Genomic DNA, 23,294 nt, shown 5'->3' on the forward strand with positions numbered 1-23,294 from the left:
TGCCAGTAGTAGAGATAATGAGACCTTAAAACTAATCACATCTTTCTCTTGTCATCAACAGCTACCTAAGGACTTGACAAACACCCTAGATGGACTTAACCAGAGTATCGCCTTCCTTCAAGTCCTGATAGACTCACTGGCAGCAGCAGCCATACAACAATGGAATAGAATAGATCTTTTAACAGCTGAAACAGAGGGGCTACGTTTATCCCTAAATGAGGAATGTAATTCCTTTGTCATTCTAAAGGTTTAAAAGAATCAGAGGACGCAGAAATTGGCTGACCATGCTTCTGAGAGTCATGAAAAACTATGTGAGTCATGGATGTGCTGGCCAAATATTTGGAATTGGAGATCCTGGTTACTGTCTTGGACATGGCCTTTATGGATGCTTCTCATAGTCTTATTATTTAGATCTTACACATTTACTTTTACTTGTTTCTTGTTTGGCAGCCATCACACTATTGGTGGGGACCACAATTCGAGATCAGATCTTGCTTCCACATCTACTTCATCAAGAAATCCTTGGAGGAAGTGCTCAGTTCCTTTGAACTCCTAGATTAGTTAGGATGGAAACTTCCTTGGTGTCCTTGGTGTCCAATGACTCTGTTCAGCTGGAAGTGTCTATAGAAGGTAGAACTTCCTTCAATTCCCATCAAAGATTTTTGGGGAGCAGGGCTCTCAGGGGGAAATAGTTTAGGGAAGTTGAGGAAGCCACTCCTTCCCCTTCTTTCTACTGAAAATACAGCAACACCCTAATTATTATCCACGTTGAAGCATAGAATGTTGTCATGCCCAAGGTAGCAGACATTGGCCCCAGTGGACGATGGAATGGGAGGCACTGGAGGCTCAGAGGTCTCTGACCACAGGGGAGGCCTCTGGAGCTAGAGGTGTCGCACCCTTTAAGTCCTGGAAGCCTGAGTTACAGAGGATTCCTTTCTCTCCCCCTTTTCCCTTTGTTCTTCTGCCTGTTCCATACGCAAGAACCTGGACTATTTTTGGCCTAACTGTAACTGTAAGAAAGGTGTTGGTGAGCCCGGCATGGCAATGAAAAGTAATTTGTCTGGATAAATTGTGGTGGGATGCTCTGTGATTGTGAAGCAGGTTGCCTAAACTTATAAGTGGTGCTTGTGCTCTCAAATGCGAGTGGCCGGGGTCTTGGGACCTTGAAGACTCAGATGTATGGTTTGGCTGCAACAGAATCCAGGTGAGTAGACTTCCGGAGACAGAAGTTTCATTTTTAAGTGGTTTGGTTTTTTGAGTGTGATGTGATGGAAAGACAGAAAACTTAGGTTGTCTTAGTCTGCTTTTTGGTTCTGTTATGGTCCCTGCACACCCGTTTGTGTGATTGACTGTCTACCTGCCAGTCCACGCATCACCCCGTGCACCTCAAGGGCAGCTCCCAGCTCCCTTGTCTCTATTCACAGATACCATGACTTTTCTTAGTACATAATATACAGCTGACATTGCTTACTAAAGAAATATGGATTGAATGGAGGAGTTTTTCTGGAGAGAAGAGATAGGTCTTTCACAAGGCAGGAGGAGGAAAAAGAGACAGAGAAGTGTGATTTAAAAAGATCAAATCAAAGCAAGACTGTATGAATAGGGTGATTTCCATTTTATTAGTAAAGTGATACTCGAGAGAGTTTTCTGAGTAGGACAGATAGAAGGCCCGGGAAAAAATGTTGTTTTCTATGAGCAAGACACAGAGTAACACTTTGTATACACTTCCTTCAAACCCAGAATAGTGCCAGGGAGTCATCGTTGTTCTCAATAGGTTAAAATATTCATGTTTACTTATTAAGCTCATAATAAAGTTCAAGCTCTTGACTGCAAAACCTCCACTTCCTTCCATATGGCATACACCAGTGCTCTTAATGGAACTGTCAGAATCGAAGGTGAAGAAAAATCATTATCAAGCAGTAGCAGCAGTCTAATGAGAGGGAGTGACCTAAATTTGCTTGACGTCCAAATGTACGGGTCTATACCTTTGAGCAGAATAGCCTACAGAAACGCAAGTTCCGTAGCTGGTGTGATAGAGGAAGTTTAAATGAGGAAGGTATGACCAAAGGCAGGGCTGGAGGGGCTCTGCATTAGTTCAGATGACTGCGGATCAAACTCGTGGGTACTCTGCCACTAAGCTATGGCCCCAACCCCATTACAGACATAGATTACCCAGGTGGGACTCGAACATGTGATGCTTCTGCCTCATACTCACAAGGTGCTGGCACCTGCACCTGTAGGCATGCACCCTGCCCAGCTCAAATCTAGTATCTCTAACAAGACTAGAAGATTCAAATATGTTTCCTTCTTGAGACTAGCGAAGTGCTAAGGACAGGCTCAGCGAGGTCACTCGCTCTCATCAGACTGCTGCTACTGCTGGATGCTTCACCTTTGATTCTGACAATTCCACAAAGAGTACTGGTGTGTGCCATATGGAAGGAAGTGGAGGTTTTGCAGTGGAACTACTTGTTGACTGTCGATATAAGACAATGTGGAGGACCTGGGTATGGCGGCTTAGGCCTGTAATCCCCGATACTCTGGAAACTGAGGCAGGAGGATCACAAATGCAAGGCCAGCCTGCTCAATTTAGTGAGACGCCGTCTCAGAGAAAAACCCAGAAAAGGCTAAGGATGTAGTTCATTGTAGAGCTTTCCTGGGTTCAATACCTTCTATTGCAAACAAAACAAAACAAAACAAACCCAAAAAAACAAAAACTTAAAATGGAGATTTGTGGTATTTAAATCCAACATTGCTTTGGAGTTGTATCTTTGCTTAATAATATGCTATTAAACCAGACAGGGATTTGATTAACACCAACAGCAGCAGTAACAACAGTAACAGTAACAATAACAATAACAATAACAATAACAATAACAATAACAATAACATAAAGATCTTTGTGAAGGAAAATCAGGCCAAACACATATTCCTGGATCAGAGTAGCTGCATGGAATCAAATCAACAGCCAGTCTTTGGTGAAAAGAGACTTTCGGCAAACATGTTCCCTTATATTTTGTTGTTTGAGGAAGCAAGATATTGAGTATTTTTTGTATACTTCTTTGAGCCAGGCAATGTTTTAAGTTCATGAAATTAACTGAAGGATCTAGAGGTAAATTCATCACGATTTCTTTTGAGGAGCTAAAAAGAGTTCAGTCGTATGTCGCAGAAACAGAGCAGATTAGTGGTAAATTTAGAACTGAAACTACTGGTCAGCTTCCAAGTCCACGTTCCTAGCTGCTTGGCTGTTCCGTGAGTTCTGATGCTTTCTATCTAAGGCAGTTGTGTGCACCTGATGAGAAACGTGAGTAACCTTTTATAAATCTGAAGTGTGTCCTTCCTTGATCGTCACATACATTCCCTTTTATTTTGCACCTGCCCTGTCAATTGTGTTCAGAAGGAAATCCTCTTTCTTACTCATTTGTGTGACATTTGTATCTTAGCGGTTTGCAAAAATATTCAAAACCCAAGGAAAACAACTGTGACAAAGTCAGCCTTCATGCATCTTTCCATAAACAATAGCAAGGCTGAGTCTCCGGCTGTCGGATGGCTTTTGCTCAGTTATGACCGGTTTCCACTCATTTGGCTTTAGAAGAGGTCTTTGTGAAATCCTTTAATAAGGAATTTAACCTGTTGATAATTATAGAAGAATTCTTTAGCAAAGGAATAATGGAACATGTCATGCTTTCTTATGACTTAAACTGGGGCGACCCTGCAGCTTATTATCTTCCCACTTCTATGCCCAAAGGACAGAAGTCACACTGGACTAGCTTGGAAGAAATAATTCTATTTTATGCTCATCTTCTTAAAGCAATAGGTGGAAACTAGAAAATAGCTCTTTTGGCTTCTTTCTGTGAAGTATTCAGAGATAACCAAGAGAAACTTACTTTTGAAGATTAAATGCAAAGTTTGTACCCTGTCATCCTCGTCTGTGAACATTTCCCCTTTATGGACTGTATCATAGGAGGCGTGATGTTAATAAAGATATTTGTTAATGAATAATTTTCTAGAACTACTTAAGGCAGGTTTTAAATTCTTGTTGAGTGCTCTTGTATACCCTAGCCAGCAGTCAAACTTCAGTTCATCTTAATTTAAGGAAACTCCATTGCTTGCATTAATGTGTGTAACAAATTTTTCCAGTTGGAATTTGCTTTTTGAGCTTCTAAAGCAGAAAATTAGGCCAGATGTATTACTTGGTTATCATGTACTTAAGAATTGATAGTACACAAAAAATTAAATTCTATTCATTGGATTTTCTGTCCAACAGAATTTTTTATCTTCAGTATTTTAAAAATTTCTTATTTGTTTGCTTTGCACTGCCAAGTTTAGCCCTTCAGAGGCCTTGCCTAAGACAGATGTTCTTAGCCATACAAACCTGTGCATATACAGTTTGGTGCTTGTGCTCAGTTACTGTACTTCCAATAGGTTCAAAGGCACATGTGTATTCTCCCATCTTACATAATTAATACGTTTATCAGAAATCTTTGCCCATGCACTTACAATCTCAGAGTACAGTCAATAAGCAACATGTACATGCTAAAGTTTTGTAATGAGCGTTGCCAAACTTAATATGTACTTAAAATTTTTGCCCTGAAATGTCTAAAACCACAAAATGTGACAAATAGTGCTAAGTAATAGACGAATAAAATAAACACCAAATTGCCTGACATGAGATTCCCCCACCTCAAGTTTCTGAATTTTATACTAGAGTGATTTTAAACATATGTGGTTATAAGCTTATCATATTTCCAAAAATGAATCTTCTATAAAAATCACATTGGGCCCCTCAGCTGTGTTTTCTTCCATTATTTATAGACAAATTGAAAACAAATGTCATTTTTAAAAAAAGTGCAATGAACTGAAAACAGCTGTCAGGCTGTACTTTTTCTCTAGACTTCATCTGTAAAACAGAAGTATAATAACTTAGAGTTTAAGTCTCATGAAATCATGTTATTTAGTGGTAGTTTGAATGTCAATTCAGAGAAAGAAGTGTTAATGTCTGCTGTACCCATACTTTAATTTACTGAGAGTTATGGCTAAAGAAAGCAACATGGGGCAAATGCAAATATTTCATTTTGGAGTGTTTAATTGCAAATATATTTTATAAACAAACAAAACATCATTTCAAGTGTTTTAATGAATATTATACACATGGTTCTGGGCATTTCCCTCTATAGCTACGAAAGCCTTGTGTGAATGCGTGACTGTCATATGGGCACACAGCAAACGCAGTTAGCAAAAAGGCTCAGAAAATATACGGATGAAATGTTTGATGGCTACCTGTCCTAGAAACATAAAAATTATTTTCTTAATGAAAACATTTCTCTTGCTTTAGAAAAATCATCTTAAATTAGTAGGAGCTTATTTTAAAGTCAAATATTTAGTTTTCAAAAATATTTTTTGGGGCTGGGGATTTAGCTCAGTGGCATAAGTACCTGCCTTGCAAGTAGGCAGTCCTGAGTTCGATCCCCGGTACCAATAAAAAGACAAAAAAAAATTTTTTTTTAATTAAAAATATCCATTTTTTATGGAGACTGTGAGGAGGTAGCATTCCTTATAAGGAATTCCTGCCAGGAATGCATAATCTCAGTTTAATGTGAGGAAACTGCAGACAACTCTAAATGGAGAACATTCCACTTAAAAAAAGAGAGAACTGAAGCAGAGTGGCAGTGGACACTTGTAATCCCAACATCCTGGAGGCTGGGACAGGAGGATCACTGTGAGTTCCTGACTAGCCTGGGCTACGTAGGGAGTGCAAGTCCATTGTGGACTAAAGAGGGAGAAATGAGAGAGAGAGAGAGAGAGAGAGAGAGAGAGAGAGAGAGAGAGAGAGAGAGAGAGAGACAGAGAGAGAGAGAGACAGAGAGAGAGAGAGAGACAGAGAGAGAGAGAGAGATTGTTAATTCTTTAAAATTTTCAAAATTAAAAGGGTCATTAACAGTTAAGTGGACTAACCAATCTTAGACTGGATTGGATTCTTAAGGAACAAATGTTTTGAAAGACATGATCAAGTCAGAAGACAAATTTGGAATGCAGATGGGAGGCTAGATTGCAGTTTTACCAGACCGATCCTGCACCAAGCAGGTAGGAGGACTTCTTTCTGAAGAGTCTCAGGCACAGCGCTGAGAGGTGTACAAGTTATCCTCAGAAGGTTTGGAATCATCAAGAAAATGGGACAGATGTTGACACAAGTAAATCTGAGCAAAGGTATGGAGATGACTGTCATAATATAGCAACTTTTCTGTAAGTCCTGATTTATTCCCCATTTAATTTATTTTACAAAATCATCTTATTTAAAAGGAATGACTTTTGATGACCATGATGGTGTTTTAGGTGAGGGCTGATGTGACAATGCCATGCTTGCCACAATTAGGTGACGCTCAACTGTGGTTGAGGAGGGGTTGTGACTGGCAGGTCAAATGACTTTAGACTTTGGTTTTAAACTTAATGCTAATTGATACAAAAAAATAAAATAAATGGTGTCTACCGACCAGTCTTTTAGTGATTACAGAGCTGGTTGTACTGTACACTGATTTGTTATGCCATAAGTTTCAAACTTTTATTTTTTGTACTGAAGATCAAAACCAGCGTACTCTACCACTATGCTACATCCCCACCCCTTTGAATTTTATTTTGAGATAGGCCTTCATGAAATTGCCCACATGAGACTTGAACTTGCAATCCTTCTGCCTCAGGCAATCTAAATGGTGGCATTACAGGCATGTGCCACCATGCCTACCTTTAAAGGATTTGGAGAAATAGGAGACTTGAACCAAAAGAGTGTTCAAAAGAGGAGAAATATAAGTAATCTAACTCACACTGGTTTTTTCTTTTTGAGACAGAATCTCACTACGTGGCCCACCTGGCCTTGAACACATGCCGATCCTCCTGCCTCAGCCTCCTGAGAGCATTAGCACACCTGGCTCTAAATCACACTGCAATTGCCAGCCGAGGCACTCTTAGGTCTGCACATAATTTTCTCTCGGAATAGACAGTGAATAGTCAGAGAACAAATGGCCTCTACACCAGCTCCAGGCTTCGCCTGTGGTGCACCAGCCGTTTCATGCTCAGCTCTGTCTGCTCACATCCTGTTTTCCTCTCATTTGTGGTAAAATAGCTTTAAAGATTCAAGTATAGTTTAGCACAATTAAATTTATTTTATTAAGGTTAAAGTAAAATGTATTCTATTTGATTCCATAAAACTGGCTTATAATTAATGGTGAAAGTCCCCAAAAGGAAAAATAATATTACTGGCCTTCACCATGCCATTGTTTATTATAATAGTATTATTACTAAAGCAAATATTCTTTTATTTATTTATTTTTTTGGGTTTTGGGACAGGGTTTTACTCTAAATAGTAACTTTCTAAGGAAATTATAAGAAGAAATAAAGCACGGTTTTGTTAAATGGGCAAGCCCTTCATTTATTATTTCTGGAACTCTTCATCTTTACCTGTGGACCCGGGTTTTCAGTAGATGTGATTTTCATTTGGCTGAAGGGCAATTGAAGTTTTTTTGTTAGTTTGTCTCGCTTTTGTTTTTATGGTACATGTCTTTTTTATCTGAAAATTCAACTTATCCTAATTTGTTTTCCTTTTATAAATGTTCTTTTTTAAAAAAATTTTTGGTAGTAGACATCAAACTCTCAACCTCACACTTGCCAGGCAGGTGGGTTAAATCCCCAGCCTTACCGTTATTTGTTTTTTAGTGGTACTGGGGGTTGAACCCAGAGCATTTGCATTAATCTACACCCCAGTCCTTTTTTCCTTTTTATTTTGAGACAGTGTCTTGCGAGGTTCCTAAGTCCCCTAGAGTAGGCTTGAACTTGATCCTCCTGCCTCAGCCTTACAGTTCACCTCTTTTTTTTAATGAATATTTTTATTGGATATACTGTTTTGTGTTAATGTTTTTCCTTGTACCTACTCCCCTGTTCTTTCAGCTCCACTCTTTATGAAGAGATGTCAGACACAGTTTTATCTTATTTACCTCGTTATTATGGATGCACTGTGTCTTTTATTTCCTCTGGTTGCTTCCATTATTTTCTCAGTCTTCGGTTTGGAGGGTTTGGAGCCGTTTGACTGTGAGGTCCCCCTGTGTGGGTCTTTCCTTGGTTGTTTATGGATTTGTGGGACTTGGGTAATGCTTTCACTAGATACTGCAGATTTCAATCTTTTTTTTTGGTCCCATTTTCCTTTCCACCCAGCACTCCAGACATATATCAAACTACTTTATATTGTCCTGTAGGTTGCTGAACTTCTGTCCATGTAATTTTTTTACCCTTGTTTATGTAGCTCTTTTGGTCCACAAATTTACTGACTGTTCTTTTTTCCCCTGTAGCACCTACTCTGCTGTTGTGTTGATCTCTTGATTTAAAAAAAGTTCAATTATTTTACTTTTAAGCCTCAGTTTTATTTTTTATTGATTGAATTATCTTTTGAATTTCTCTATTTATTCATTCATTGTTACTATATTTTCCTTTAACCATTAGAACATATTTCCATTGACTTCATTAAACATACTTATAAACGTTGCCTTTAAATTTTGTGTACTAAATCCACTTTCTGAGCAATTGCAGGTCTTGAACATTGCCAGTAAGAAGGTGTAGACATTACTTCCTACATAGAATATTGGTTCTTGTATTAACCTGGCAGTTCTGCTTGTGGCCAGTCACCCTGGACTCACATGGGTCTTGAGAAAGCCTTCAGGTGTATCCTGAACTCCTTTAATCTGGTGAGCCTTAATCTTTAAACCCTGTCATCTTTGTAGATTTTGTCTGAGTGAGATCTTAGATTGAATAGAGCAAGTTTACAGCAGATCTGAATAATACGTCTCAAATGAATTTCAAGGATGATAATGCGGTGTTAATTACACCTTAACACCCTTCTCTAGCGGGGCTAGAGCTTCAACATTCCCCATCAGGGTTCAACTTTTGTCATGTCTCTGTTCTGTTCCCAAGCTTCTAGCTGCTGCTGTCTGGTCAGCCTCAGGGGACATGGCCTGTGTAACTATGGATTCCTGGTGACCCCTACCCAGGTTCCAGCGCCCTCTTCCTGCACGGTTTGCTTTGCCCTGCAAATTCTCCCCATTCCCGTTGCCGTCCTGCGTTCTGCTTGTTGCCTGCTCAGAGCAGCCACGTATTACACCCTGCACAGACTTCGTTTTGCTTCATATTGTTCAGGAAATATTTGCCAGACAGAAAGCTGGGAGATTCTAGGATTCTAGTATTGTGTTTCTGTTTCAGGATCATTGTCTCGCATTTCTTGTTCTCCATTTCCTGGAAAGATTTACTTTGTTCAGTTTTATAAGTGTTTGAAGGGAAGGCTACTTTGGTTCCAGAAACTCCATCATGTCTAGAAGCTCCTTAAACACTTACACTGTGGAAGTGGAGAGAGACCAAGACTAAGGCCTTGGTGCTCATCTAAGGATGGGTGACCAAAAAGTGGTAGAAATTCGTTCTTTAAAGTCTGTTTAAGGGCTATCATTTAAAAATATGGATAATTTCCTATTAAATATTTGTACTTCATTTATGATCTGAACTTTTCAAAATAATAATTAGCATGTAGCCTTCATATGAGTAATATTTAATATATTATTTAGATTATTTTTATCCTTTGTCTTCATTAATTGTCTTAGAAATATTAGTTCTTTTTTTCAATACTAGCGACTTTGTACTGTGTCCTTTATTTTTTTATTTTGAGGAAAGGTGTCCCCAAGTTGCTATACTGTCCAGGCTGGCCTCAAACTTGCAATCCTCCTGCATCATCCTTCCAGAGTGGAAAATATCCCATTTTGATGAAATCTCATAGGCTATTATTAACAAATAAAAAGCTGTATATTTCCTTGGAAACCTACCATGGCTTTGTAATATCTAAGGCTCATTGCTACGGCTCATCCTTTCATGAATAAGAACTGCTATCATTAAATACATATACACTGCATGATGTATATGTGGTTGGATAAACACAGGAGTTCTAATGCTGTGGTACCCTAAAGAATCCCCTCATCCAATTACTTTCCATTGTTTCATGGGAATTTTCAGGCTTCCTGAGAAAGTAGATCTGCTTGGTAAACCAGTCTCTCCAGCTGCCTATCCCTGGGATTTTCATTTATTTTTTAAAAAAGAGAAAACATGGTGTAAATAATTGATATTAACCTAATATGATGCATTTTAATCTCAGTAAGTCCTTGTCTATCTTTGATTGCTAACACCTAGGTCTGAGTTAGGACTACCTCCTAAGAGTCTCCTCAGAGACAGGTGGCGAGGAGGATTCCGGAGAAGGCAAGCTCTTCCCTGAGCTTGGTAGGGCAGCCCAGATGTGGTGAATTAACTTTGCAAAAAGATGGCCAGCTTATGTAACAGCTCTTCATGTTGAAACCAGGATGGAATATAATTTCTCTGCTAATCATGATGACAAAAGCTTTTTTTGAATGTGAATACTTAGAGTGGCTGAGGCAGAAGTGATTGCAGGTTGCTCTCACTGGAGTGTAACCTGCAACATACTTTCTGGTAACCGATAGGCATCCTGTTAACCATATGGTTGTTTATTGTGCACAAAAATCTGAAATGAACAAATACTGAAGGAACACTATAATGTTAGGGTGTTATAGCTTAGAGCTAGAATGGCCCCTCAAAGCCTCATGTATTCAGAGGTTATGCCTGTGGGACACGATTGGATCACAGGGGGAATCTACTCATCAGTAAATTAATTCACTGAAAGACCAAGCTGTATGTGCCGTTAGGAGATGGGGTTGATGAGAAGAGGTGGCCACTGAGGGCAGGACCTGGGAGGGCCTGTCTCCTCCCCAGCTCCTTCCTCCTGGCTCTCTGTTTCCTGCCTGCCAGGACACGAGCTGCTTTTGTCCACGAGACTTCCACCGTGCCCTTCCTGCCTTGGAACCAGCAGAGCCTGGACCGAATCCTCTAAGAACTGTGAGCCAAAATAAACCTTTCTTCCTTTAAATTGTGGATGTTGAGGATTTTGTTCCAACAATAAGAAAGTGACTAACAGAGTAATAAATAATGTGGGAAACTGTTTTGCATACAATGATGAATGAAAAATGTATAATCCCCAAACTGCATAGTTAGAATTAGAATTTAATAATAAAGTAACATTTTCAGATGTTATGTCATATACTCTGGGAGGCTGAGGCAAGAGAATGGCAAGGTCAAGCCAGGACAACCCAGCAAGCAACTTAGTGGGACCCTGATTCAAAATTTTTAAAAAGGTAGGGATGAGGTGGGAGATGTAACAGTGTAAAGGCTCTGGATTCAATTGCCAGGACTGAATAGAAACAAACAAATAAATAATTAAGGAACTCAATCTTGTAAAAGGGATGACTATGTGGTTTTAGTGGTATCTTTATATTGGTTTTTATGGTGAAGAATGTTTTTATAATTTTAATGACCGGACAAGAGGACATTATTTCAAATTAAATCAGGAAGACGTCAACTAAACTTGAAAAACAATCCCTAACCATCACAGTTACAAAACGTTAGGAACAGTTGGGTAACTTCCATCCCTGGAGATCTTCAAATAGATTATTATTTGTCCTGTATATCCTGGAGTATTTCTTGCTAAACAATTACTTTTTAAATTCTGAGATTAAAACAGTATGTTATCTACAAATCTGTTTTCAAATGCCTGATTGCATTTGTGCCCTACCGTGCCCAGGTATAGTATCTTCATTTTGATATTTTCTCCTTATGTAGCATCTTAACGATGTTTAAAGGTCTGCCACTTCCTCTTCTAGAGCCATCAGGACACCATTACACAAATAACTTCCCTTTTTCTTCCCTCCTCTTTATTTCCTGCCATGGCTGCAGCTCTGAAGACTTTAAGGGGTCCCAGCGTAGTGGCGGTTACAACCGTGGGGCTTCTCTTCATTGCTCTTGGATGCTCTGTCTGTCCGAGGGAGAAGAGATAGGTCTATGAACACGAGGAACACGCTACGGGGCAGCCCTGTCCCGGGGTTGTGCGTGTGTCCCCGTGGACAGCTCTATAAAGCCCTGACCAGTGGTCAGGGTTCCTGAATTAAGAAAAGCACACCAACCCTGAGAGCCACGCAGGCTGTGTTCAACTTCATTTCTCTGAGCTCTTTCTGCTTCACCGTGCAGTGTTTCAGGGGGTGGTGGTGGTCGGGGTTCTAGGGACTGAACACAGGGCCTCTGCACTCACTAAGTCCGCAACGTCTTTTATTATTTTTAAATTTTGAAACAGAATCTAAATTGCCCTTGTGTGGCCTTGCGTTTGTGATCTTCCTGCTTCGGCTTCCCCAGGTGTGTGCTGAGATTAATGACTTGCACCACTATACTCAGTTTGGTTTTATTCATTTAAAGAATTAATGCTTGGTTGATTCTTTTCTTAATGAGGGATATTACAGTTAGCATTTTCAGTGAGTTGTTAGTGCTTTCAGTTAGGCAGAATTTACTTTTTGGTGGCTTAGTCTAGAATGAGTTAAAACTCTCAGGGCAGGGGCTGGGGGTGTTGGCACATCCCTATAATCCCAGCTCTTGGGAGGCTGAAGCAGGAGGATCACTGTGAGCTCAAGGCCAGCCTGGACTACACAGTGAGTTCATAGGAAGCTTGAACTATGTAAGGAGACCCTGTCTCAAAACCAAAACAACACAGAACAATATCAAACCAAACCCAACCCCAAACTAACTCTTAGATCAATGTTAGTTTCCTGCTTTATTTATTTTGCCCTCTGGCTGGCATGGGAAAAGTACTCTCACACGGTTACACCTACAGTCACTTCTGTGGCGTGTGGCAAGATACTGCCCGACTACTGGGGTGTGGGTGATGACTTCTGTAGCAGCCTGGCCGTGAACCTACTAGGACAGTCTCAGGGAAGTTCAAGGTCATGGGTGTCACAGACAGGTACCACCCTCATGCATCTGGTTAGCTGTTTAAAGGGGGGCGAGCAGGGAGGGACAGCAGTGGCCAGAGGGTTCCTCCCTGGCTACTGCCCCTTCCTGGTCCTCTCCCTCTAATGCTGCTGAAATGTACTTTAAAAATTATGAAATTGTTGTTATGCAATAATCAGGCATAAAGAAAAGCATAGCTAATATAATAAATGTTTGCACTCCAGTATTCTATCTAAGAAATAAAGCTTTAGAAATATAACTGAAATTCTGTATCCAATTCTAATTTTCCCTCTCATCTCTCTTTCCCCAGGGCTAATGTGTGTTTGAGATTTGTACATGTTAGTAATTATAACTATAATTCACTTATTTTCACTCTGTGTAGTATCTGACTGTATGAATATCCTACGTTTTATTTACGTTCAAGTTTGTAGACACTTAGAAGACAGGGGTAAAGTTGGTGGGAGACTTTGTAATTAGATGTGAATTATTTTCTACTAATTGTGTTCTGGGAGATATGCTTACAGATGTTTATTAGCCTATTGACAACAAGTTAATCATTAAATATAAACAGAACATTTACAACCCAATAATGACAAGTGTCATGAACCAAGGATCATGATTAAGCCAATGAACGCACACCAGGTTAATAATAAAGCTGCTAATATACCAGTTTGCTATGACCGCCTTAACAAAGTACCGTAAGCTAGGTGGCTTAACCAGCAGAGCTTTGTTTGTTATAGTCCTGGAGGAGCTATGCCAGTGATGTTGGACCCTCCTGAGGTCTCTCTCCCTGGCTTCCTGCCCCTCTCCTGTGTCTTTCCCTGTCTTTGCTTTGTGCCTATCTGTGACCCATCTCCACTGGGTTGGGGCCAACTTGAAGAACCTCTACCTTATTCACTTCTTTAAAGCACTGTCGTTCGGTACAGTCACATTCTAAGGATTCGCCTCACTTTAGCTATTATAGACAATGTGTCAGTGGTAGCCCTGCAAAGGCCTCCTTAAGAAACTGAAGTTTAGGTTCCTGGAGAATCCGTCTAAATACGGAATCCCTAGATCACATCATAGAGTACTACTATTAAATCAGTGGTGATGTGTTTGTGCAGTGGGACACAGCTCTGAGAACTTAGTCCATTTGCATCATGTGCCTTGTACACAAAGCCTGAAGGAGATTTTACACACTTTTGGTGTGTTTGTGTTTTGACTGTGACTTGTCACATGAATTATTCAGGTATGGAGTATTCCACTTGTGATGTTATATGGACCCTCAAAAAGTGTCTGATTTTGGATTGGGGATGCTCAATTTGTGTCATTATTCCCATTTTACTGATGAGAAAACTGAGGCTTGAGGAGATTAATCCTTTTAAGGACCCAGAGAAGTCAGTAATAAAGCTAGGATTCTGACCCAGAACTATTTGATTTCATAACTTATGCTTTTATGTGTTTCACAGCTTCTACAGTAGTGTCATTTGGAGAACTCTGTCTCTATCTCTGTCTCTCTCTGTCTCTGTCTCTGTCTCTCACTGTGGTGTCTCTGTCTCTCTCTTGGCCTCCCCATATCTTTATGAAGTACTGCCCTGGGGCACAATTAGTCACTAGCTGGGAAGCCCATTCATCAAGCTGCAGTCTGTGATGGGAAGATGAATGACAACAGGGCATGAGGACAGTCCAGGAAGAGAAAGGACGCACAAATTCCCCGCAGCCATCTCTCAGAAAGGCACATCTGTGTTGACTTACAAGACAGAAGAGCGGAGGAGTCCTGTGGCTTGCTTCAGGAGCACAGGCATGACATCCTGTGACGAGGTGGCGGAAGTCGCTGGGAACAATGGCCACAGATGCCAGGCAGAGGAGAGAGCCCTTCCCCGGGGCAGGCCGCCTGTCACCCTCCAGCTGCGGGAGCGGAGGACTTACTCAGGAAGGAAGTGGGTAGCCCTGAGGATGGAAGGAGCAGTGAGCGGGGTGCCCAGAGCGGCACCTGGCACCCGGGGAACGCTCACGCAGGTTGTTCACTACTATTAATGTCATTCTCGTTGCAGGGCCAATTTCCTCCAGAAACACACGCCACAAATAGTATGCACTTTACAGAATGAGATAAGCATTCCATTAATAAATCCTTGCACCCACAGTGGAGATACCTACTCCTTAATCTAATTAACCCAGCCTTGACAGGACACCACACATGTATGCTGGGCAACACTTGAGAAGATGCACTGTTCTTTCTTTATAACTTGAAAAATTAAAATGTGTTTCTTTCTTCACACTCAAACAAGCTGAAAGAGTTATTTGGATTTTACTTGAGGCATATTCAGTAGTAATTTCCAGGAAAAAAGGACCTAATTCTTGGGGTGTAGACAGATGGTTTACCTTCTGTCCTTTCCCTCTGTCCAGCTTTTAAGCCCAAATGGCCTATCTTCCCTTGATAAATCCTAGAGTATCCTAGAGTCAAAGCTTGGAATTACTGGCCTGTGCAAATCAGCTTTCTGCAGAGGACGAGCTATTCCCGTGGTACAATTTATAATGCTTTCCTAGTGTGGCTTGGAACAATGTGGCTTTTATCAGAGGAACCATAGTGGAGACGGAGGCCTCTGTTTGTGTTCGGAACAGGTCTGGGCTAGGGAGGAAGGAGGAAGGAGCTGTCCGAGGCGCAGCTCTGTGCAGCAGGCCTGACTGCTGGCTGGAACTCGGAAGGGCAAAGGGTGCTGGAGGCTCCACTTTGATGTGGTGGCGTTGGGCCTGGCCAGCTGGCCCAGCCTCTGTGTGGGGTGTGCATGAGTGCTGGGGGCAGGGCATGGGTGAGCAGGGAAGGTTTTGCAATGCTTGTCTATCAGCTGAGCGCTGGGCAAACATTTCCGCCACTGGCTATTTCCCTGAGGCTTTTGACAGTTTGTGCCACTTGTGTAAGACATTCCTGAAAGAGAGGAGCATTTGTTCAGCTTATATAACTTCTTTTTATATCAGAAGAGGAAAGCAGGTTTTCCGGGCATATGTCCTGTTGAATGTGGTCCAATCGAAACTCCTTTCCCTTTCCATAGTCAGAAACCTGACTACCTGTGTAAATTCCACCTGCTAGCAGAGCGTGTTGTTGGCTCTGGGTCCTAGTGTGACATTGCTTCTTCCTGTTGTCATTCTACAGAATCACCAAATCATTAACAAAAACAATAACTTGTGGGTGAATGATTTCTTTAATGCATTCTCACACTGTGTGATTGATATGTATGTTGTGAGAGATGCTAGGTGATTCCAGAATGGCAAGAGAGGAGTTCAGTGAAGTTTGGGGGATATTATGAGTGCACAAATCTGGCTGCTTGGGAGTGGAAAACTATTCTTCAGAGAGAGCCACCATTTCCTCACTGCCTGCCCCTAGCAAAGGGGTTTAACAAAGCATGTGCAATTTTAAATTTTATTTTATTTTTCACCCTGGCCTAAGAATAATCTTGGGGCCCTCACATTAAGCTATATCACCAATCCCCTTTAATTGTGTTATTTTTAAACAGGATTTCACTAAATCACCGACTTGCCCAGACTGGTTTCAAATGTGTGGTCTTCCTGCCTCAGCATCCCAGAATACTGGGGTTGCAGGTGTGCCTAGCACATGCTGCTGACATATGCAGTTCTTAAGATTTGATTTGGCTCCTGTATCCTTTTTTTTTTTTTTTACAAAAATGCTTGTGGGCTGTTTCTCAACTTATTCTGTTTAGAAGTTTTGGGCATAATTGCTCTAGGACATTCTGCTACAGCTTGAATGCAGGTTCTGATAACCATCACTCCACACCAGGGCCTCTCAGTGCTCTGTACTGTGTGACCCCTCACCTGGACTCCAACTCACCAGGGCCAGCGTGGCAGCCTCCGAGGGGGCTTTCCTAGCTATCTGCTGTTTATGGGTTTATGATTTACAGAGCACCTTTGCGAAGGTATTTTTTCACATTAGCCCATGAGAAAATAGTGCAGGTGTTTGATTTATCTGAGGACAATGCTACAGGGCTCAGAGAGGTGCAGGGCTTTGGCTCAAGTCACACAGCTCATATTTGAACAGTAATATTATTTTACTGTTTTTTTCTTTGTTCCTGAAAAGCACGTATTGCTCAGTCTGGCCTGGTTTCCACTGATTGTGGCTCTTGTTACCACGTGTCAGTCATTGTGTCTACAGCTTCAGGTAACATGACTTGATGTTCATCACAGCTGATGAGGAACAGCCTTATGTCACCCTGTCCTCTCCTTTAGAATGATGTCATTGGTGCAGTGCTGATGCTCTTTTAACTGCTACACACTTGGGGACACCAACCCGCATCGCTCCGTACATGTTAAATGTCTTCCTCTGTCCCTGTATTTCCTGTAGAGCAGGGGTGGGCCCTGCTCCAGGACAGTGATACAGAACAGCAAAAGCGCATAAGTAGACACATAGGCAGTGGTTCGACTGTCTCCGGGCTGCTCAGTCTGGGGTTCCGAGCTGTATGTGTAGGAAATGAAGCACAGAGGACCTGGGCAGCTGGGCCAGGGAGGTGAGGGGACCATGAGCAGTCTGTAACTAGCACAGCTCTCTAGGAAAGAGACCAATGCAAACTCCAGGTAAGTCAAGCACTCAGCACTGCTGTGTGTGTGTGTGTTCACATGCACATGTGCACTTTGCTTGTTTTATTTTTTGACACAGCGTCTCTATGTGGCCAGGCTGGCCTTGAGCTTGCCTTCCTCTTGCCTCTGCCTCCAAAATGATGTCACATAGGAATAAACCAACTCACCTGGCTGGCTCTGTGTTTTCAACCTTGGTGCTCCTGACACTCAAGCTAGAGAAGCCTGCTCCACACGTCCTCAAAGGGAAGGGCCCATCGGCTGGCAGTGTCAGCCCATCCCTCCCCCACCTCTTTTTATCTGCCATCATTGCTGCTGAACCCTTAGTATTATCTGTGAGCAATTTTAATGGTTTTGGCAGAGACTGAGATCAGCTTCACTGGGAAAAGCCGGAAGTGACTGAGCAAAAATCTTCAGGAAAACATAATAAATTGTTCTCAGCAATTAAAATTAAAAAAATACAAGCCATGCGTATTCAAGCATTCTAGTATAAAGCTAAATTTTAAGATGTGGCCCCCGATAATACTCATGAGACTGGCTATAAAAAATAGCCACTATGTTCTGAAACTTTGAATGAAATGTTGGTTTTTTTAAGCATTATTCCAAAATAAAAAATGTGATCCACTTTAGAGCTACTATTGGTTCTTACAGGTCTTAGCTCTTCTATCAATAAGAAGTGAAGATACCTGCTAAGAGGCGTGGATTCATTTTAAAGTATTGAAGTTGCTCGACAAACTATTGTCAAAATACGTTACTATTCACAAATATAGGTCATTTACAAACACAACTAGCCTGATATCTTAAAGGATGATTGAGTGAAATTAATTTGGTTTATGTGAAAATAAGAAATGCCTTTTCCCTGGACTGACTTTTGTAGGAAAGAAAGCGTGCACAAGGTCCTAGGTTTGACCCCACAGAATCATGGAGGGAAAAAGGGAGAGAGAAAGCATGAGAATGAATACAAACATCTTAAAGGGTGCTGGGTAAACTCACATACCCTGAGTGGACAAGTCAGGGTTTGGTCAGGAAAGCAGAAGCCATGCTTATGTGTTCTGGACATGCAGAGTTTGATTCAGAATTAGGGACTTGTACTCCCTCATGCGCCGTGACGAACTTACAGAGCTTCAGCAGAAGTTCAGGTGCAGCCCTAAAATCAGAGCATCAGGCACTGAAGTGCCACAAAACTTGGAGCATCCTCACCAGCTGCTTCCTTAGCCTCTCTGAGAAGCTGCCACAAGCTGTCCCAGTGTGTTGAAAAGCGGACATCGTTCCTCACGAACTGCCTGACACTCCTATAAGAATATCTCTTGCGTGTCCTTGTCATCCTTTGCCTTCATCCCAGGGCCTCCCCTGTTCCCAGAAGGCCACTGGGAGGCAGCTGATGGCTTGGAAGGGAAAACAGTCATGGGAAGCTGGCAGTAGACCTGCCCTGCCCCTGTAAACTCTCAGAAGGAAAATATACAGTAATCACTGATATACAGTAATCAGTGAACAAAACATGGACCCGAGTTGGGCAGGATGGGCATATCTATAATCCCAGTGGTCTGGGAGGTTGAGACCAGAGGGTGGCAAGTTTGAGCCCAACTTGGGCAACTTAGAGACTTAGCAAGACCCTATCTCAAAATTTAAAAACAGCTGGTGACCTAGCTTAGTGCAAAGGACCTAGGTTTAGTTCTTAGTACCACACACACACACACACACACACACACACACACACACACATACAGAAAAAGACTCGAGTTCTGGGGTGAATGTCAGTGCTTGAGCATGTGATTATTATGTTGAAGGTCTCAGTTTCAATACCACAGTATTAATAAATGCAATAATGAAATACAATAGATCTGGTTTTGATGAGTAAGCTTACATGGCATGCTGGGGGAAAACTATTTGCATAGAAACAGAACAATCCCTGTTTAGTTTAGTAGGGGAGATAACTAGGCATCAGTAATACTTGAAAAAACCCAGAACTTTTGATGGCATGAAGGACACAGATGCTAGGAGGGGCATTTCAGACTAAGCCCTGGAGCGGATTCCCTCAGGGCCTTGTGTCAGACACACCTGGATACACACTTGACATTTGAAGAGCTGTGTTTCTCCTGTGTGGACCCATGTACAGAGTGCACATTTTGGGAGATTTTTGACAATTTGAGAAAATTTTCGAACAATAACTTAGAAATATAAAGAGTTAAGAAAAATATATGAATATACAAAATATATGTAGAGGATAGTCTATGTCATTGTTTATTGCTATAAACACATAAATTGATTATCAAATATTAAAATTTAATATTATAAGATACAGATAGAAATCATAGTATGCCACTTGGAGTTGAGGGAATATAATCAAAGATGCAGTATAAAATCATAACTGCATAAAATTAATTCAAGTACATACCATATGCTTGTGATAATTTCACAGCTACTGCGTGGAGCTTGAGAGTTGTACGTGCCAAACTGCAATGCTAACAGACATCTCCACAGAGCAGTTTATCTTGACAGCACGTTGACCATTACTGTAAAAGGTGGTCTTTCACTGGTCTCCGGATTGTTTACTGGGTAAAATGCATACAGCACACACAGTGTGTTCTCACACTGAACGTGTTATGGCAAGACTTCTGGTCCCTGCCAGGATCAGTCCAGGGCAGTCAAACTGCACGTGGATTTTTGCCTGTGCCTCAATCGCAGTGTTGTGCAAGGTCAACCATACTTGTGTGTGTGGTGTGGTTTTAAGCTCGCTCTTGCAGGGCAGGATGATAGATCATTTCTTCTTTTATTCCTCGCACTTCTTGTACAAAGTAAGAAATGAAGCATTCAGTAAATGTGAGCTGGAGCATGTGGCTCACAGTTTCTATATGCAGTTGGACTTTTTCAGACCAAATGGGCAAGCTGTTTCTGTTTTGCATGTAATTCACAAGCTTAAATACGTGATAGGGATGGGTCATAGATTCTTCCAGTTGCTTTGTTTGATAGCTGGTACCTTGGCCTTTACCTGTTCTCAGAGTTCTGATAAAATATATATTTTTTGGTGGTACTGGTGATTGAATCCACAGCTTCCACACTGAGCGTCACCCCCCTCAGTCATTTTTTATTTTAAGATAAGGTCAGAGTCTCACTAAGTGGCTACGTCGGCAGGCGAAGCTCAGCTTGTCATTCTCCTGCTTCAGCCTCCTCACATGGTGTGATTACAGCCCGCATCACCATGCGTGCCTAAAGCAACCCCCCTTTGTGGGGATGGGCTTCTTCGTTGAATTTCCTGAAGGGACAGAATCATGGGGTAATAAATTATCGGAAGACGTCAATTAATGCGCAAATTAGTACCACACTGCACTTGGCACCCTTCCTATCTCTATATAAATGTCATCTTTTCAGAGTTTTTTCCCATAGCAACACTCTGCTGCTCAAAAAATGAAGGCTCATCTAAATTTAGGAGAACAAATGTTTTAGTTTTAATTATTCAGATTAAAGACAAATTAAAGGCAGTAATTAATATACTAGTGGAGTAATTGTTTACATCCTAAAGAATGAATGATAGGGTAAAATTTAAGATTAGGGTAATTGTAGATTTTTTTAGGGTTAGGTTTACTGTCAAAGTTCACATTTTCCTGAAAAGCTGGTCCTAGAATTAATTATATGAATCATTTATTTATACTGTTGTTTACAAGGGTTAAGTAAGTGACTATCTCTTTTTTTTCCTTAGTCTCTTACTGTTTTGTATTTTATCATAGTGGAAATAGAAGAGCTGCCCTAAGGGTTAATGGTCTTTTTTGACTGTCTCTCCATAGAAACCTGTCCCTAATCTCTCATCTTCCATGGCCATGTCTATTCTTAAGGGATAGTTTGGTACCTGGAGCTGATTGGAAAGGCTAGGCTGCAAATTTCTTTTTGTTTTGTTTTGTTTTGTTTTTTGGTGTTTTTCTTTTTTATCGGTACCGGGGATCGAACTCACCACTGCCTGCTTGCAAGGCAGGCACTTATGACGCTGAGCTAAATCCCCAGCCCCTAGACTGCAAATTTCACTGCTGCGTGCAAACCATGTTGTAAAATGTGATCGGCCAGCAGACAGTTAATTCTAGGGACCGCTCCGTGGCTCCAATCCCCCTTTTTGATGGTGCACCCTCCCAACTGACCCCACAACTGTCAAGGGCACATTTCGCATCCGCTCAGGTTGTATCCAGTGTTAAACAGATGGGTCCCGCCACGGCCTGAAGATGGGGGGTTTGCTTGGGCACAATATGTTTCGTATTCCTACCCAGCTGCCGCCTGCTTCCGTCTTTATAAAGTCTGCTGAGAACTCAGGGCTTCTCATGGTAATCTGGAGGGCATGTTCTTTTTGTTTCTTTCTTTCTCTTCCTCCACTGTGGCTGTAAATTATTTTCCCAGTTGTGATTTATGTAGTGTCCTGAAGGAGGAAAATCTGTCCAGCAATATGAAGGAAGAGGCAGCTGGCAGAGCTGCAGAGCTCCCGCAAAGCTCCAGGCGAGGGTCCTGCAGCCTTGCACCACAACTGGATTTGATTTTTTGACTGAGAAAGAGAAAAAGAAGTCTTATTCCCTCTCCCACATCCTTCTCTCCACTTCAATCCAAAGTGCATTCAATTATGTCTCAGGGTCACATTAAGATGTGTTGATAATACTTTGAAAAGCTCAGAAAAGAGCAACACTTCCAAGTAGGCCCTGGTATTGGTACAGGAGATAGGGCATGGCACAGCTGGCTGGGAACAAGGAGCGGGACCTGGTGATTACAGGGTGCCAGGGCACAGGCAGGACCCTGAGCTCCCAGGAGATGCAGACGGTGTAAAAGACACCTGGCCATTGTGGACGCCTGCTGTCCTCCTTGAGTTCTCCCAATGCCCTGTGCTGCATTTCTCAGAGGGGGCGTACCTTTATTTTTGTTTTTACCCATTTGTCCTCTTTGTTTAGCCCAAGTTCACTCTGCAGAGATGGTTTCTTCCATACCCATTCACTCCCATACTTTTCAAATAGACTTTTGGCACCACTTTAAAAAATATTTATTTATCTATTTATTTTGGTGGCTACCGTGGAACAGTATCACTGTGTTCGGCCTCTGTGAAACCATGCTGAGCTGTTCAGGCTTTGGATTTGGGATGCTGAGCCAATTAGTCTCTACCAGGCACAGGACGGAAGTTGTGTGATATGGAAAGAATTCCGAGGAATTTTAAAATCCGAAATGATGGAGCACGTGCTGGTTTTATTTTATTGGTGTAACAAGCAATTGAAGTATGATCAGGTCTCTGCTCTGGGCAAAGCAGTGTCACGTGCCGTGGTGAAGACAGCAGCGTCCTTCCTCTTTTTTTTTGATACCAAGCATCAAACTGATGTCTTCACACCTACAAGGCAAGTGCTTATGCCACTGAGCTAAATCCCCAGCCCCTAACCGTCCTTTGCAGCCCTGAACTGCAGTGATCATTCAGTTACAGAGGACTAGATTCTTTCATTTTTTTTTATTTTAAAGAGAATAAACAAAAGAGAACAGAATAAAGCAAATAAGAACAAAACAATGCAAGCAGCACAGCACTTCATGACAAGATTACTGGATATTAACAGTAGCTACCGTAATGTCTCTTTTCTTTGAAATAGTTGAGCATCCCTTCACACACAATAGTATCAAACATAACAAAATAGTATTAAACCGTTCAAGAGAATGAAAGTATTACAGGACATTCAAAACCAAATACCCGATCATGAACAATGGCTACTATAATATCTCATTTTCCTTAAAAATTTTGTTTAAACTATCACACATATTAAAATCCAATAAGACACAACACAGTAGAACCAATGGAAACAGAAGAGCAAAAGCATGGTAGGACTTCAAAGCAAGATGATATTAAATCAGCTGCTATAATGTCT

The 23,294-nt window shown here is 41.4% G+C and overlaps 2 long non-coding RNA genes across 2 annotated transcripts in view; one reads left to right on the forward strand and one right to left on the reverse strand.

Moving 5' to 3' along the window:
* Positions 1-2,425: 2,425 nt before the first annotated feature.
* LOC111753592 (uncharacterized) overlaps positions 2,426-23,294 on the forward strand; it is a 101,284-nt gene continuing 80,415 nt past the window's right edge. The window contains exon 1 of the long non-coding RNA XR_010051447.1: positions 2,426-3,301. This is a non-coding gene — a long non-coding RNA (uncharacterized LOC111753592). The remainder of the gene's footprint in view (positions 3,302-23,294) is intronic.
* Positions 3,070-14,862, reverse strand: LOC134478678 (uncharacterized). The gene is made up of 3 exons (XR_010051448.1): positions 14,596-14,862; positions 11,660-11,899; positions 3,070-3,627 (listed from the first exon to the last, which is right to left on the reverse strand). It is a non-coding gene; the product is annotated as an uncharacterized LOC134478678 (long non-coding RNA).

Source organism: Cavia porcellus, unplaced genomic scaffold (assembly GCF_034190915.1).
Source record: "Cavia porcellus strain 051 isolate PalLab524CR breed Dunkin Hartley unplaced genomic scaffold, mCavPor4.1 scaffold_14, whole genome shotgun sequence".
Taxonomy (NCBI): domain Eukaryota; kingdom Metazoa; phylum Chordata; class Mammalia; order Rodentia; family Caviidae; genus Cavia; species Cavia porcellus.